The sequence below is a fragment of the Triticum aestivum genome, chromosome 5B (assembly GCF_018294505.1).
Source record: "Triticum aestivum cultivar Chinese Spring chromosome 5B, IWGSC CS RefSeq v2.1, whole genome shotgun sequence".
Lineage (NCBI taxonomy): Eukaryota > Viridiplantae > Streptophyta > Magnoliopsida > Poales > Poaceae > Triticum > Triticum aestivum.
In genome coordinates, this window is record NC_057807.1 from 552,317,924 (window position 1) to 552,336,486 (window position 18,563).

At 44.6% G+C, this 18,563-nt stretch overlaps 1 long non-coding RNA gene and 1 other non-coding gene across 8 annotated transcripts; both read right to left on the minus strand.

Annotated features, from left to right (window-relative positions):
* Positions 1 to 293: 293 nt before the first annotated feature.
* LOC123113140 (uncharacterized) lies at positions 294 to 5,091 on the minus strand. Of its 7 annotated transcripts, none has more exons than XR_006455946.1 (4): positions 3,272 to 5,091; positions 2,537 to 2,620; positions 1,593 to 1,895; positions 294 to 791 (listed from the first exon to the last, which is right to left on the minus strand). It is a non-coding gene; the product is annotated as an uncharacterized lncRNA (long non-coding RNA). The 7 variants fall into 7 exon arrangements; XR_006455948.1 differs by lacking the exon at positions 2,537 to 2,620 and adding an exon at positions 2,765 to 2,829 and having other exon boundaries at positions 1,593 to 1,864; positions 3,272 to 5,090; XR_006455944.1 differs by lacking the exon at positions 2,537 to 2,620 and adding an exon at positions 2,765 to 2,829 and having other exon boundaries at positions 3,272 to 5,090.
* An 11,756-nt stretch (positions 5,092 to 16,847) lies between these two features.
* Positions 16,848 to 16,920, minus strand: TRNAR-CCG (transfer RNA arginine (anticodon CCG)). Its single transcript has one exon. It is a non-coding gene; the product is annotated as a tRNA-Arg (tRNA).
* Between the last annotated feature and the right edge of the window lie 1,643 nt (positions 16,921 to 18,563).

The window sequence follows — 18,563 nt, forward strand, 5'->3', positions numbered from 1 at the left end:
TAGTATTTTGTGCTATTCTACTTATTAAGAGTTTGCCTATAATAACTCCACTCAGCACGCTGAGTAGTGGTTCAGCTAGAGTATTGTCATCGATACCATGACTCAAGTTTTCTGGTTAAGTAGAACAGGATGCACTCGCGAGGATGATGAAGGATTAAATTGTACTCCCTCTAGAAACTAATGATCTAAACGATCTTATATTAGTTTCCAGAGGTAGTACTATAGAGTAGGCTCACCAAAAATTGAGCTAAACAAACATTTTTGGTGGTCTAGTAGATGCCACTGACTAAAAAAGAGCAATCCCTTCCTAAGAGTTGTGTTTTTTTTTTCAGGAAAGGGAATTTCATTCATCACGCGTCCCATTTCAGAAAGAGTATGCCTAGCTAAATTTTAATTACGCTTGATCTTAACTGTATGAATTCTCCTTTCTTGAGATAACAGCGACCTGATCTCAATAACATTGTGCGTGTGAGGTGAATAATCTTGTTCGGACGGCGAAATCAATTACTTGGCTTCAGCACAGTCAGTCTCCACCACAAGGTTGAGTTCAGTCCAGTTGAGAGGCAAGATAACACCTTCGTGGATTGCAGCCAATTCAGCCTCTAGTGAATATCTGCACAATTCACAAGTCCTCTTATCGCGGCGAGCCTCCCCGGCCATTCCATCAGTGGTTTTTCTAATCTCCTTGCACGGGTAGCTTTTGATATGATCTGCCATTGCCTCCAATCCCAAAGGCAATGAAGGGCTGAGTGTGCTTGGATGCATAGCAGTTCGGCCGTCACCTTCCCTTCCTATAGAGGAAAGAGGTGCGAGATCATTAAAGGGGTAAAAGACGACAAACCGAGTACAGATCGACCCATGCACCTAAACAGAGCTCAAAAAACAAATGACCATGCACGATGCTAATGTACTAAATTAGAGTGTGTTTTGAATAACTCCGCTCAACAACCAAGTAATGGTTCACATAGAGTTATCTTGAGTTTTTTTACGGTACCATGGTACTCGATAGACCAGTGCGGGCATACAAACTAAACCTAACCCGTGAATTAGGGAGATACTTTAGAATTACTAGCACATATGCCCGTGCGTTGCAACGGGAGATAAAAATGTAGTGTCACCAGAGCACCTGATATATGTCACAAAAACTATCTCAACTTAAGGTGCATTTCTTTCACAAAATAATGAAGTGTGATCTATCTTACTGTCTTGAATCAACGTTCACTTTGAATTGAACTCTGTATAAGTGTAGCTAAACTGTTTGAAACAATGAAAATGCAGTCTGATATTGAATTGTTCTTGCAGAAGTATAGTTCATGCTTTTTGAACAAACAACAGCTGATGATTTCTACTATACGTTGGGCACAAGAAACAATTTTCCCCTCTCCTATGAGCCGTCTCCCACTTTTGGCAACAGTTTTTGGCTAGAAAAAAAATACTAAAACAAAGACCATTACATCCAAATATCCATTTCTGAGCCCGGGCTCATCGTCCCCCTGTGAAAAGTAAATTAGAAAAAATACTAAAGAATAAAAAGAGCCAAGTTTTTTTTGCATGGAAGATGCTTTAGTGCATGAGGTAGTACAATACATTACTTGTGGTAGTGGTAGCGGCACAAGGATGCGATGAACAGATAGATCTCCACTTAATCTTGATGCTGAATCCACCACCTCGTCTTTTGTGCAGTTCTAAGGCAACTCCGACAACAAAGATTTTATCCCATCTTCCTCACAACCCTTCAGTTTAAATCCCACATGGGATTGAGAGTCCCTTCTATCGCCTACCAATACAATAGCTAATCCAGGAACATGTGCAACTGCCTTTTTCATTCGACGAAATTGTTCAGCAATCAGTAACTTCATGTCCTCTGCAATTGACTTGCCATCAATAATGGTGCCCTGGATGCGCAATCAACTTTTAAGCAATAAAAGTGCAACTCAGAGTCACAGATCATTAGCATGAGATTCAGAACTACACTGGGAAACAACCGTGAATTCAACATATGCTTGTCATGGATGGTACGCTTGCTTTTAATCTATATACTACACATCACAATATGCATCATACCAGTTGATCAGATATGTGAGGCTTGACATCAAAATTCTACATACTATTAATCTAATCATCTTAAGAACTGGTTGAAAAATAAACTAAAAGGACAATTACCGAGTTTTTTACCATACAGGGAGGCTTGCAGTACTTTGTGCCACGTTGTTCTATACAGAGCATGAAGGAAGGGGAGCAAATCAAACAAATATATATACAAACAAAGGAGCAATTATTGTACAGATACATATTGTTCAGTCAAGAAAATCATTCAGAATTTCCCAACCCTACCGAACAAAGTTATAGGCCAAACCTCATGCTATTCGTCGTGCAAAGCTATAACTACATTATCACACCCTTTTTTCTACTCCCTCTGTCCCAAAATTCTTGTCTTAGATTTGTCTAGATACGGATGTATCTAATACTAAAACGTAACTACATATATCCGTATTTAAACAAATTTAAGACAAGAATTTTAGGACGGAGGGAGTACCATCTTGTATATGCACTGAACCAAGTGCAGTACTTGCCCCTCCAACGTCTCATCAGTGCAGACCACACATTGCATACATGTCATCTTCAAACCATAAATGGCAGGAAGTTTTACAATTAGAATATGTAATTATACAAACAACGACTGGGCAGGCAAGTACATGTTGATCGATAATTCAAATTGTTATAAGCTAGAAAAACATCTATTCAGTAGCAGCAGGGAACATACTGATAGTTCGGATCACCATATGTTTAAAATGTGCATTATTCATCCTCACTTCAAGTCGTCTAAACCTGGTAGCAAGTCCAGATACATTGGTTCATATTGTGGCACTGCCCTGACCTTGTAAAATAATTTTCTACTTTCATGACTCATAACTCATTACCGTGAAAGGTAAAATCAGTAATTACAATTATATGGCACTCCTTTCGGTGCATTCAGAGAGAAAGGGGGGCGAGAGTAGCTACCCCCCCAGTATTAACCAAATAAATACGCAATAAGATATCCTCTAATAACATACTCCCTCCGTCCGAAAATACTTGTCATCAAAATAGATAACAAAGGATGTATCTAGAATTAAAATATGTCTAACTAATGTATATGGACATAAAACACACTCTTCAGACAAAAATCTTGTTCCTGGACCATTCAAAGTGTATTTGAAAGACATACATATCAGTGGACTCCCACGTCCATATGTATCTTAAATTTTTGAAGCCTAAGATGTGGTAGTACCTGCTTTTGTTAGACAGCTCCATATTTTGGATCTGATTGCAAGCTCCATATGCATCAGCCTAGTAAAGGTATCTGGGTGATTGGTTCATATCTCCAGACCTGATAAACACAAGCGGTGAAAGGATGAGAAAATTGTGAATCAACCAAACATTTGCACAGTTAGATTATAAATAAATTGGACAACAAATATTTGAACAATCTGGCTAACCCATAAAACTGACAAATCTAAGCTGGAACTGCAAGCTAAGCTGAGACAATCAAAAGTGTGAAGATGGACTGATGAAGGTAAAGTAACCACTTGAGTAAGAAAAGAATAAAGCAACAGGGACAACAACGATGCCGCTCTACAATCGTCTCTCTAATTCCATTCCCCTAGCTTGCCCTCTCATCTCCTTGCACATCAACCAGAACATCTGACCAAGATCAGAGAGAAGCAGTGGTGGGAGGGCGATGCAAGGTGATGAGCTGCGGCACGATCGATCAAGCATCGCTGTACTGACGGCGAGGGAGCTCCGCGGTGAAACCACCTATCAGCCGTACCTTGATAAGGACCGGAAGAAGCCTTCGGTTCAGGGTCCGAAGAAGAATACATGTACATGGAAGGTGGAGCATAGGGTGGTGTCTGCTCTTTTGCGATTTATTGCCTCATGGCAAGGGATTAAGAAGGATGTGAAACCATTGACCACAACAAAGGCGAACAAAGAAATCAGCCATCAACCTTATCCTCTCCAACCACGTTGGGTGTCCCATGGTGCCGAGTGCAGCTGCCGTCCCCCTTATCCTCTCCAACAACTGAACCCCGCGATGCCCAGCCGCTATCTCACTCCTATTCCCGAACAGCCGCCGTCGCGCTCCTGCTCCCGAACGGTCGTCGTCGCTGGACTGTGCTCCAAGTCACCGCCGCCACCGCCACCTGACTGCTCTCTCCTTGTCAACCCCCTCTCACTCGATCTCAATCTAGAAGCCCCCCTCAAAATCAGCACCCAAGGAATTGGTAGTATCGAACCAGCCAAGTCCCTTTGAAATCCGGGTTGGGCACTCCATGAATTTGTGTTCAGAAGGACACCAACGTCCAGTGGGCATCCCCAACGTGTCCCATCGCAGCCTCCCCCTCCTCCTCCCTTCCTCCCTCTCTCCCTCCACCGTCTTCTCCTTCAATCACCGCATCCCCGGTGACCCCAAGAATCCGAGGCGTGATCCCCCCAAATCACACCCCATCTCCCTCGCCCAAAATCCCAACGAATCTCCACATCATGGGATGCAAGAATCATGAATCCCCAAGTATATTCATCAACAATCCGGGAAGAAACCCCTGTCCGCGGTGGTCCGACCATGGACACAGATCTGCAGCTCCCCATCACCGCGACATAGCCCCTGCACCCGCTGCCGGACCCCACCACCCGCCGCCGCTGCTTCCAACGCCGCCATCGCCGCCGAACCACTACCACCGCGACCTCGATCCAAATCAGAGGCACGGGAGCAGGAAGAACGGCCGCCGACGACGGATGGCCGGAGAAGAAGACCGCCGGCGGCGCCCTACCCGGACGGATCGAGCGAACCCGTGCTGGTGTGTTGGCCTCCAAGCCGATGCTCGACCCGGCACGGGGGAGGGGCTGGCCCCGAGGAGCGGGGAGCCGGCGAATCTGTCGGCCAGGTGCTGGGCGCCGCGCTCCATCATCGCCGTCGTTTGTGGAGGGGCGCGGTCCTGGTCGAGGCGGCGCGGGGCAGGAGGTGGCGGCGGGATGGAGGTGGAGATGAGATCGAGGAGGCAGGATCGTGCGGGGCGCTGGGCTTTTTTTCTCCTTTTCTCTCCTCTGTACCGGTTCGGGTCTGACTTACGAGGGGACTGCGGGTGCAATTTCTAGAAAGTAGGAGGGTCTATTTGCAAAAAGGGCGCGACGGTGAACCCGGAGACCCAATCCGTGCTTTATTATCAGGGAGAGATTGACTCAGAGCATGCTTGGATACGTTTTAGTCCCATGACTAAAAATAGTAGGACTAAAACTTGCTAGTCTCACCCATGCTTGGATCCAAATACTAAAGAGACTAAAATCTAGTTATTGAGCATTTATTATCCTTCAAACCCTCCAATCCAGAACTAAGGAGAGGAATTAAATGAGGAGAGAGAGAGCTAATACATATTTTAGTAGGTTTCCCATGACTAAAAGATTTTAGCCTCAAGACTAGTCCTAACCTCTCTTTAGTCAGGGGTGCTTGGAACTTTAGCCTCTAAAAGAGACTATTTTTAGTCAGACTAAAAATAGTCCCTTGTATCCAAGCACCCTCTCACTCCCTCGGGATATCCCAATCAAGTGTGTGTGATCTTGTGCGACGGTGGCTGCCTCCTCTTCCCTGCTGCATGTGCCGCCACCTCCCCACCCATGAAATTTTGACACCTCGGCCTAGTAATCGGATATACTGAGCATTACGTTGATCTCGCAATTCTTCGTTATCTTGCAATTTTTTCTTGAAACTTTGCAATGGCTGTTTATTTTGTGCACCTCTCATGTGATGTTTCATCGGGTGGCCAACAATTTTACCGGGTTCTCACTACGATGCTTCCGGTAATTCCAGGCTGACGGATCTTCGGCCGACTGGTTCGTGTTGCATGCCGACAACATAATATAATTAGCGGAATGATAGTGTCCTTATGTAGTACGTACCTCCTTAATTGCAACCTAGATTGCCATTATTCCCTTTAAACATGGTTCTCCCTAACATTTGGTGGTGATACTCCTAAGCATTATGTTGAAGGACAAACTGATCCTGTCCATCGGATTGACTAGAACAATTGAAGGATACATATTGATTTAAGGGCACCGTATCTTCTCCGCAGTACCTCGACTCAAGTTCTTAGCCGAAGTGGAGCCGGAGGCGTGAAGGAAGAAATTATACTATGCGGTTGATGCTCACCCAAAATAATTAAAAAAAATCATTTTTAATAGTCAGTTGATGCAATTCCCAAAAATTAGAGCAATTCCCGCAGAGACGACATGTGCCTGAATTCCTTTCTACTAGAAGTCATGCCCGTCCTTTTTTAACATAAATGCATAAGAAAAATACATATGCATTCATAACATACAATCCATTCGCATGACACACTAACACTATAAATAGTGGGGCAGTAGGTGGCCAATTGCAACCATTGTTCGCCGCACGGATACATTCATAAACCACATAGAGTCTTCATAGCAGATCAACATCAAAAACTCATAGCATAAGTTAAATCTATGCTTGGCCTGTCTCTCTTGCGTAGCCTCTACGGTTAACTTTAGCTGGGTATACGTAGCCGGACGATGCTCGATTTTGCAGGAATGAGATGTGCTGGGAATGGAAGTATAGCTTGTTGCTATCATCTCACGACTTGCCCATAACGGTGGTGTACATCCCCGTGCTTGGTCGGAAGACAAATGGTGCTATGTAGTACTTCTTCAGCCGACGTAGCTACATCTTGAAACTGTTGGAATAAACCATGGCATGTGTGGTCGGGCTCGTCGTGGCGCGTCGGGTGCGCGCGGGACGTGCGGGATACACTGGTACGATCGGGCTCATCGGGCGCGTCGGGTGCGCGTGGGAAGTGCGGGATGCAGCGGAAGCCATGTCAAAGTGTGTAGCGTGTGTGTGCACTCAGTCTGGCGTGTAGAGCAGGGCCGTTGGCAAGTGTGATGGCCAAGTCTGCTAGATGCATGCAAGTTGTTAGTTGGGGCGCATCACATGCACGGCTGGGTCGTTGCCGTTGAGGGGATGATGCGTGGATGCTATATTTGCATGCATGTAGGAGTAGTTGCTGGTACTTAGCTAGTTAGTGGCCGGCGGGCGTGGGTGCATGGTTTAGTTAGTTGGCTTAGTGGCCCGGTGATCCGTGCGTGTGCATGCGTGCGTGAGGCAAATGCCGGTGTGTGTGTCCGGCTATATAAGCCATGTACCGGTGTTGAGATGAGTTGGTGCTCTGGAAATAGTAAGGGGGCTGTGTGTGCAGCCGGGTGAAACTCCTGTGTATTGTGCTCCTCCTTCTTCTACCTATAGTCCTGAGTGAGAGAGAGAGAGCTGCAACAACAGAAACCAGATTGCATCAAGGCTTGACATAACAGTTGCTCCGGCAACTGAGGAGGCGAGCTCCCGTAGAATCCAAAGTAACATTGTTTTTCTGAAATTGCCATTTATACTCCCGTCGTAGCAGAGCTCGATCGGAACTGGAATATTTTGCCGTTTATAATTTCTTTTTTGTGGGGTGCGTGTTGCTGCCCATTGTGGACCGAGTTTGTTGTTACTTGCAGTTTTACATGATGAACATGTGGTTCCTTAAAAAAATGTTTGCCGCAAAAAAAATGAAACCTAGATTGCCATTATTCCCTTTATTCCCTTTAAACATGGTTCTCCCTAACATTTGGTGGTGGTACTCCTAAGCATTATGTTGAAGGACAAATTGATCCTGTCCATCGGATTGACTAGAACAATTGAAGGACACATATTGATATAAGGTCACTGTATCTTCTCCGCAGTACCTCGACTCAAATTCTTAGCTGAAGTGGAGCCGGAGGCGTGAAGGAAGAAACTATACTATACGGTCGATGCTCACTCAAAATAATTAAACAAACCATTTTTAATAGTCAGTAGATGCAATACCCAAAAATTAGAGCAATTCCCGCAGAAACAACATGTGCCCGAATTTCTTCCTACTAGAAGTTGTGCCCGTCCTTTTCTAACATAAATGCATGAGCAAAATACATACGCATTCATAACATACGGTCCCTTCGCATGACACACTAACGCTATAACTAGTGGGGCAGTAGGTGGTCGATTGCAACCATTGTTCGCACCGCAGATACAAGAATTCGACCATTACAGTGGTGTACATCCCCGTGCTCAGTCAGAAGACAAATGGTGCTATGTTGTACTTCTTCAGTCGAGATAGCTACGTCTTGAAACCAGATTGCATCAAGGCTTGATATAACAGTTGCTCTGGCAACTGAGGAGGCGAGCTCCCGCAGAATCCAAAGTGACATTGCGTTTTTGAAATTTCCGTTTGTACTTCCATTGTAGCAGAACTCGACCAAAACTGGAACATTTTGCCATTTGTAAATTTCCTTTTTTCGTGGGGTGCATCTTGCTGCCCAGTGTGAACCGAGTTTTAAGATATAGAGCCCATTGGCTAAGCCTGGACAAAAAACATCAAAATGTTGCATAGTAACTCGGTGTTAGTTTGCTTAAGTATTGTTGGATACATATGAACAATGAGCTGAAGAGGACTTTAGTTATCTGGTGTTGCCTACTTCAATATCACCTATGGATATGCCTTTGAATGTCCACATCTAATTGCTTTATCATCCCCAACATCTAGGATACATAGATGGTGATGACATTGCTCAAAGGCGAGCATACATGACCGTGTTGAAGGAGTTTTGCCCTCTGTCTGTGCCTCAAATATCGATGATGCCTCTCTATGCTATCACTCCAATGTTCTTTTTATTTTGTTTATTCAGCGAATGTTGGATTAGACAAGGATTTATTCATGCTGGATTTGTACAACTATCGACTATTCATGGAGTCTTTTATTTAAGCTTTGAAATGAGAGAATTGGATGCTGGGTTTGAGCGATGGTGTTGCATGTTTTTTCTTAATGTTACATTATCTATTCCCATTTTTATGTGTTCTGAACTGGTGCATAGGCTCTTTCTCCTGAGTGATCGGTTTTTGCAATGTCTTTTACCTGCATATCATGACAACTCTTCCCTGAAGGAGTACCATCTATATATGAACTTTTTTGTGTTTGCAATTTTTTATACTTGAAATACTTCAGTGGTTGTATAAATGGATTCAACATGACTATTACTAAACAGTATAACAGAGCCACCTATGACCCTCCACAGTGATTTGAGAAACTTGACCGTCGGATGGAACTCACCAACGTACCAGATCAAAATAAGGAACTCCCAAGCGCGTGCTCCGCTCTCCGCAATCGGGTCGCTGCTCCTCAGACCGAGCTACGAAGTTTCTCCTTCGTCGGGCAGATTGGCGGCGGTCAAAGGCATACGTCGGCTTGCCGAGGGATACTCCCAGCCCCTGTGCGTTCTCATCTCACACCAGTCTCCTAGATGCACCAATTCTTGTCCAAACTGGCGGCGCGCGCCACTGAAAAATCCTTGCTTGCTCGCAGGCGGCGCCAATGGTGACAATGTACGGGCAAGCGAGAAGAAGGGGCCCACCCACGGGCTGCCGCGCGTGCCACACTCCTTTCCCGATGTGGCGTCCATGGCTTTCCCAGCCTCCACCCAGCAACAGAGTGTGCGACCTCAGGACGTAGCGTCGATTATGGAATGTGGATGCCCTGAGCGATGGCGCCGACGATGTCGGGACAGAGTTTACTACACCGTGATTTACAGCGATCCGCGGTTGTGCTGCATCCACCGCCCAGCCGGAAACAGAGCCACGAGAACTTCCTCACCACTGCGCCCTTCGAAGGAGGTGGTGATTGGTGAAGAGTGAAGACCTGTTCGATCCGGGAATATAATTCAGTCATCTGCAATCCATGGACCACCACCTCAGTCCTCACAACCGCGGGCATGTTCGTCTCGCCACGCTTAGCAACCTCAATGTCCTCTTCATCACCTCCGTGCTCGAGAACTGCTGCTGATGAGCTCTTCTACAATGCTTCCATAACTCACCTCTCCTACACTGAACACCACGCCTCTATTAATCTCCACCTAAATCCCACGTTATTTGTGTATCAGGCTTCAGGGTACATGTGAATCCACTGGTAGCCTGGGACCAATCATTGGACGAAGTGGAGATGAGGATGTGCTGTTGGGCCATGCTTTGGTTAGGTTGTCTTTATTATTATGAAATTATTCGCCCTGTATTGCGACTTTACAGTCTTATATAATCACAAAGTTAACAGAAATTTAAGTTCTACTCAATGTCCTCAGGGTGCAAGATAAGGAACTTCTGGTTGAAAGCATTTAGCTTACAAACTGGAGTAACAGATTGACACAATTGATTAAACCAATGAGCAGGAACAACCCTGAAGAAATTATGTTGTGCTTGATTAGTAGGAACACACACCCTTCCCCCATGATCAAATAATCATTTCCATTTTAGAGAATATTTATTCATAGGAAATATACAAGAGAAATAACATAAGCACTAAGCAGTCGAGCCATATTGCATAAAGTGAAAATTTTATTCAGGAAAGAAAAGGTACTTAGTTGTTATTACAAATAACATATGATAGCTTAATTTGTTCAGACTTCAGAGCAGAGCATTTTAAGCTACTGCTGTTTTAAAAGCTGATTGCTACTATTTGAAAAAAGAGTTGGAGTGAAGACATTCAAATAGCACACGGAAGCACCTACAAGAAGGTCTCACTAGGTACAGAATGCAAGATGCTCTTCCATAATTGGTGTCAGCTATATAATAAGTAAAATGGTAGTAGGTTTTGATCAATTTTTGTATCTTGAATCCTTGTGTATTTGGGTACCTGAAATTCAGGTTTTAGATGCAACTGTCAGTCTACAATTTGTGTAAACCACAAGAAAGTACATGGTGCAAATTTCTCAAATATTTATAACTACACAAATCTTTTCAAATATTTCTCTTTCCTACATTAAATGTCAACAAGATTAGCGGGCGCAGCAACGCGCGCCTTGATGATCTAGTAGGCCAGTAGGTAACATAGGGCCACATCCCTTTGTATGGCACACACTAACATTATAAATAGTAGGGCAGTAGGTGGCCGATGCCAACTACCGTTCGTGCCGCGGATGGAATCACAAACCACATATATAGGGCCTTGGTGGCAGATCAGCATCAAAACTCGTACCAGCATAATTAGTCTTTTTCCTTTTTGAGCGGTCATATAGCATGATAAGTTAAATAGGTGCTTGGCCCGCCGTCTCTCTTGCGCAGCTGCGAAGGTTAACTTAGTTATAACATATGTGAGGGGACGATGCTAGCTAGATTTGGTAGGAATGAGATGCGTTGGGAATGGAAGCATAGCTCATGGCTGTCATCGGACGGCTTGCTCACCAGGGTGATGCACGCCGTCTTAGTCGGCCGCAAGACAAGCACCGCCATGCCGTACATCCTGGAGAAGACAAGGTGCCACTTGAAAGCACATCACATCAAGTCGTCAATCTTTGTCAGCTCTTTCAGATATTCAGAGAGAGAGAGAGAGAGGAAAAAAATGCCACTTGAAAGCACGTCACATCAAGTCTTGACACTCCATCAGCAGCTCTTCGGAGAAAGATAGGGAAAAAAAATGTAGAGAAAAAAAATCGAACGATCCACCACGCTAGGACACGCACCCAGAATTACAGATTAAGCCAAGAGTCCTTTCTACCAGAAGTCGTGCACGCCCTTTTCTAACATAAATGTATAAAAAAATAGTATGTATTCATAACATATGGTCCCTTCATATGGCATACTAACATTATAAATAGTGGGGCAGTAGGTGGCCAATTCCAAACACTGTTCGCGCCGCAAATACAATCAAAAACCACACAGGTCCTTCGTAGTAGATCAACATCAAAACTCAAAGCATAAGTTAAATCAGTTCTTAGCCCACTGTCTCTCTTATGGAGCCTCTACGTTTGACTTTAGTTGGGTATATGTAAGCAGACGATGCTAGATTTCATAGGTATTATATGCGTTGGGAATGGAAGTATAGCTTTCTGCTAGCCTCGGACGGCTTGCTTACCATATTGATTTACATTTTGTCACGCAAGCGGAAGATGTCATCTGCTATCTAGTACCTTCTCGAGAGAGAAAGCTACGACTTGAAATCGCATGACATCAAGTCTTCACATGATTTTTGCTCCGTCAACTCGAGAGATGAGCCCACCCACGATCCAAAGCAGCACTGTCGTAGAGAAACTGATCATGGAATGTTTTTGCTGCAAAAAGTTAAATAAGAATTGTCATCTCTACTACCATTGTAATCGTACATCCCGGTCATACGTCGATCTTACAGTTCTTCATAATCTTGCAAAGAAAAATTCTTGAAACTTTGTAGTTATTAATTACATGTTAATAGCATTGCGGTTGTTTGATTTGTGCATCTCTCATGTGCCGCCTTCATTAGTAGCCACTATTCTGTTGTCTTACTACGATGCATCCCGTAATTCTTGGCTGGCGGATCTCCCGCCGGCTAGTTCGTGCTGCATGTTGTAACATAATGTAATACTCCCTCCGTTCCTAAATATTTGCCTTTCTAGAGATTTCAACAGTGACTACATACGAAGCAAAATAAATGAATCTACACTATAAAATGTGTTTATATACATCCGTATGTGGTAGTCCATTTGAAATCCTAAAAAGAAAAATATTTAGGAATGGAGGGAGTATTAATGGAATGATAACATCCTTATGCAGTACGCACCTCCTTAATTCCAACCTACATTGCAATTTTGCCCTTTAAAACATGATTCTCCCTAACAATTGGTGGTGGTAATCCTAAGCTTCTATGTTGAAGTACCAACTGATCTTATGCATCGGATTAATTAGAACAAATGAAGGACCGATATCGATTTAAGGGCACCTTATCTTCACCGCGGTACCTCGGCTCAAAATCTTAGCTGAAGTGGAGTTGGAGGCATGAAGGAAGAATCTATAAAATCCAGTCCATGCTCACTCAAAATAACTAAACAGACCATTTTTAATAGTCAGTTGATGCAATAAAATTTAAGAAAAGGAGCAATTCCCGCAGAGATAACATGTGCACATACATATTCATTTCTATCAGAGGTCATACTGTCCTTTTCTAACATAAACGTATAAGAAAAAATACCTGCGCATTCATAACATACGGTCCCTTTGTACGGCGCGCTAACATTATAAACAGTGGGGCAGTAGGTGGCCAATGCCAACCATTCTTCACGCTGCAGATACAATCACAAACCACCCAGGGCTTTTGTAGCAGATCAACATCAAAACTCATAGCATAAATACATGGATGCTTGGCCCCGTCTCAAACTATTATTTACAGCCTGATGGTTCCTCTCATCCCGTCCCTCGCGTCGCCCCTGGGACGACTCGGGGGAGTCTAGGGTTTCCGCCGCCTCCTCCCCCCACCTCCCCCACCCTCCTCGCCGCCACCAGAGACGACCGCCAGGAAAGCCCGCGCGGGCGTCGGGGAAGGTGGCGGCGGGGTCTTCGGCGCTTCTTTCTTCGCGGAGGCCATCGGATCCAAGGGTGGCGGCCCTGCTGGCGTGGCGTGCGGCGTGCCTGAGGGTTCGGCCATGAGGACGGCGAGCCGCAGGCGTGCCAGATCTGGAGGTATTGCCCTTCCCTTCCATGCATCCCTTCCCAGTCCCCGGTTCGGTTTGGATCTTGCCGGATCCACCTCCGATGTGTTCTGGTGGAGCAGATCGGTGTCCGGGGGAAACCTTGGCCGGCAGCGGCGACGCCGATTTTTGGCGTCGCTTTCCTCCTTGGGGGCGCTGCTGAGGGCACCATCTCTCCTCTCCGACCCATGTCCGGGTGAAAGCCCAAGATCCGATGCGGATCGGGCGTCGGCGGCGCCCTGTGCACCGTAACCTTCCTGGAGGCGACGCCAAGGACATTGGGATCGGATGGAAGGGTCTGCATGTGAGGGGTGGGGGTGTGCTGCCTCCCTTTCGGTGGAGCGGTGTTTCTTTCTACATATTCTTGGCGGCGGCTCTTGGCGGCATGGAGCAGCGGAGGCTTGGCGTCAGATGTGTGGTGACGGACACGCGCAGGAGGTCGACGCTGTCTGGCGTCGTGGTGGCGTCGGCGGCAGCGAGACCGGGCAAGGTCGGTGCAACAGTACAGCTCTGAAGATGGATATGTGGTAGGTGGTTGTGGCGGCCTCATACCCGGCAGGTGGCCTGGTTGAGGAGCACGCCGGACTAGTGGGTGCCCATACCCGGCAGGCGTCCAGGTTGGGACCTCAGGTCTTAGATGTTAGGTTTGGCTGCGAGGTCTGTTTGGTATTAGGCCCAGACCATCAGCGCCCCTTCATCAGTTAGATAGGAGTAGCGACAGAGGTTGCGAAGATGGTGGCTTTGGTCTTACTGTTGTACGACTTTGTAAGGTTTTGTGCTAATAATTAATAAATTGGCTGTATGCATCGACCGGATGCAGAGGCCGGGGGTATTCCTCCTTTTCTAAAAAAAAATAAAAAATTGCTTGGCCCCGTCTCTCTTGGGTATAGCCTCTATGGTTAACTTTAGCTATGTAACCGGACGATGCTAGATTTCGTAAGAATGAGATGTGTTGGGAATGGAAGTATAGCTCGTTGCTATCATCGCATGACTTGCCCACTACTGTGATGAAGCCCCATGCTCGGCCGGAAGACAAATGGTGCTATTTAGTACTTTCTCAACCGAGATAGCTAGGTCTTGACAGCATGTTACATCAAGGCTTCACATAATAGTTACTCCGGCAACTGAGGAGGCGAGCTCCCAACACATCCAAAGTAACACTGTGTTTTTTAAATTGCCATCTGTACTTCCGTTGTAGCTGAACTTTGATTGAAACTGTAACATTTTCCTGTTTATAAATTTCCTTTTTGTGGGGTGTGTCCTTCCATGATGGTTGTGTTCTTTGGTATTGTCCAGTGCGGGTCGAGTTTGTTGTAACTTGCAGTTTTACATGATGAACATGTGGTTTCTCGAAAAAAAGTTTCCGCAAAAAATAAAAATAAATAGAACCGACAACGCTTGGACTCGAACCCAGAATCTCCCGCTCAGGAGGCATGAAGGAAGAAATTATACTATGCAATCGATGCTCACTGAGAATAACTAAACATACCTTTCTAATAGTCGGTTGATGCAATACCAGAGAAGAAGAAAAAAAAGCAATTCCCGCAGAGATAACATATGCCCGAATTAATTTCTAACATAAGTCATATCCGTCCTTTTCTAACATATATAAATGTATAAGAAAAATTAGGACGCATTCATAAGATATGGTCCCTTCATATGGCACACTAACTTTATAAATAGTGGGGCAGTAGGTGGCCAATGCCAAACACTGTTCGCACCGCAGATACAATCACAAACATTGACGTACATTTTCGTAGAAATGAGATGCATTGGGAATGGGAGTATAGCTTTCTGCTAGCCTCGGACGGCTTGCTCACCACATTGACGTACATTTTCTTCTATATCTGGAAGACATGCACTTGTTGGACAGAATATGCCGCGGCATGAAAGCGCATTTCATCAAGTCTTCACATAATAGTCGCTCGGCAACTGAGGGGGCGAGCTCCCGATAGATTCAAAGTAACACTGTGTTTCTCAAATTGCCATCTCCACTGTCGTTGCAGCAGAACTTGATTGAAACTGCAACATTTTGCTATTCATAAATTTCTTCTTTTGTGAGGTGTGCCTTGCTGTCATGACATGATGGTTGTACTTTCTGGTATTTGTCTGGTGTGGACCGAGTTTGTTTGTAACTTACAGTACAATTTTATATGATAAACACGTGGTTTCCCAAATAGGCAAGTACTAGGCGCCGGTCGACCGGCCCAATTTGGGCCGGTCAACGCGTAGCCACCTGATTTTAGCGATTAGAACCGTTTGATCTGGCGTTCCCGTTTCGCCCACCTCGCCCCGTACGGGATTGACGTTGTCCTAACTCTGCCTCTGCCTCCGGTGAGCCCTCCCGCCTGTGTCTTCTCCTCCGCCTCCGTCTACCTTGCTCCACCTGCTTGCAGCTCCGGTGGACACTCCTGTCGTCGACGCCATCGTGCCCGGGCGCAACCTCGTTGTAACGGTTCCAGCTCTGCTTCGGCTGGTTTTAGCAAAAGTGATGCTACTACCAGCAAAATCAAATATGGTTCCAGCAAAAAACAAAATTGTAGCAAAAATCATAACAGCGATGGCAATATGTTCTCGATTTGTAGCAAAATAGAAAAGGGGTTCCAGCAAAGATCTTAAGTGGTTCCAGCAATAAAACATGGCGCCACCGTTCATCTCCGCCCAAGCGTCATCTTCGCCTACTACAGCAAAAGCAAACGTTGGTTCCAGCAAAAATCAAATACGGTTCCAGCAAAAATCAAATATGATTCCAGCAAAAAACAAAAAAAGTAGGAAAAAATCATGACGGCGACGGCAACATCCTCTTGATTTGTAGCAAAAAAAGGGGGATTCCAGGAAAAATCTTAAGTGCTTCCAGCCAAAAAAAAAACATGGCGGACACCGCCATCGCAGCCCACCACCATCTTCGCCTAATGTAGCAAAGTCGCATGTGGTTCCAGCAAGAAAATTGATGTAGCAAAAGAAGTCATGGCAGCGACGGCACCATCAATCTATCAATTGCAGCGAAATCAAGAAAAAAAGGTGGAAGCAACGCAATAGCTTTGTGGCAGCCATGCCTCTGTGAGAGTTTGGGAGTGAGTGGTGGGGAAAGAGTGCCGAAGGAAATGGATAAGGATACCACTAGTTGGACGAGATATCTTCTTGGTAGAGCGGCGCGCTGTGTATCGCACGATTGCAATCCATCCTGCGGCTCGCGAGTGACCGGCCGAGGGTTCAGCCGGTCTGCCGGCGGAAAACGTTTCACGAAAGAAAAACTGTAACATTTTGCCGCAAAAAATGTAAAAGTAAAAAAGAAACGACCACGCTGGGACTCGAACCCAGAATCTCCCGCTCCGGAGGCGAGCGCCTTATCCATTAGGCCACGCGGTCATCTTGTTGTCACTTCCTATCAAAAGCTACATGTACCGACCCTACGCTGATCTTTTTAACCATTCATCACACCTACATTCATACTGCCAGAATTACCGAACTTCTACCAATGAATGAATTATTACCTTTACCAAAGGACACCGATAACGCACGAACGTTCGGAGCCTCTGGAAAGAACTAGTCGTTCGGAGTGGGAAGGAGCACGTACCGGACAAAAGTGTTCGGGCAGGTTTTCATAAATCCCGAACGAAACGTTCGCTAGAATCCGATCTATCGATCGAACAAAACTGTTCACTCCGACGTGATGACGTCAGTATGGATGGGCCTCCTGAAAAAGAAAGAAAGCCCAGTTTGGTCATGGAGCACAATTTTTTTTGCCAATGCTATGAAAAAATGGGGAAATTGCCATGGTTCCAAAAGAAGGAAAAAAGCACGAAAGTCCATGGCTCAAAAAATTGCCATGTTTGCCATGACAAAGAACGGAAAACAAGATACCATTGACTTAAGTACAAAAAAGGCATGGTTCAAACAATAAATTGCCATGGTACATGATAAAAACAGATTTGGCGTCGTATTTAAAAGGAAAAATTGCCATGCTCAAAAATTACGATGGTCAATAAATAAAAATATTTCCATGGCAAAACCAAAAAAGAAAGAAAATCCATGTATGTTGAAGTAAATTTGACATGGCAATAAATGTAAATTTGCCATGTCAATGAATGAAAATATTGCCATGGCAAAAAAAAGTGAAATTGCCATGGCAAATTTAAAAAGAAAAATTTGCCATGGTAATAAAGGAAATTTTGCCGAATGAGCAAAGGTAAAATTGTCATGGGTATGAAAATGTAAAATTTGCAATGGCAAAATACAAAATGAAATTTTCCATGGCAACAGAAATAAATTAACCAAGCTATAAATTTGCCATGCTCTTTAAAGATAAAAATGGAATGGAGATCAAATTGACATCCATTTGTCATGTGACTATTCCATTATATGCTCAATGAACTAGAACTTGGAAGGGGGGGGGGGGGGGGGGGTAGAACATGAACAAAATTTGCCATGGGAATGCATATTGAAAATTTTCATTGAATATTTGTTATAATTTTTCATGCTTTGTATTAGAAAAAGAAAAATTGCACTTGCCGGGGAAACACAACTTGAATATCCATGGCAAAGAACACATCTCAAATTGCTATGGAAAAACGTGTATTTTGGTTTCATGTCAAAACACACCATAAAAAAACATTTAAACTTGCCATGGCAACATAACTTAAAAGTTGCCACGGCAAGTCTTAATTGGCGTGTAAAAATTTCCATGGCAAAAACATCTTAATTTGCCATCGGCAACAACACACATTAAGTTGGCATGGCAAATTTGCATGATGTATGAAGGAAAAAACAGAACTCGCCATGTTATGTTCAATAAAACTGCCATAGTGTGTAGAAATATTTTTTCCATGGTAAATTTGGCTTGGTACATAAATATTAAGAATTGCCATGTACGCGATGGCCGAAAGTTAATGCCATGGGAAAAAGTGTAGGAAACTACTTGCATCATGGAAGTTCTACATATGATGGCAAACAAACATAAACATGTTCGCCATGCCAAAACTTGAAATCTTGTTTTAAGAACATATTGTTAA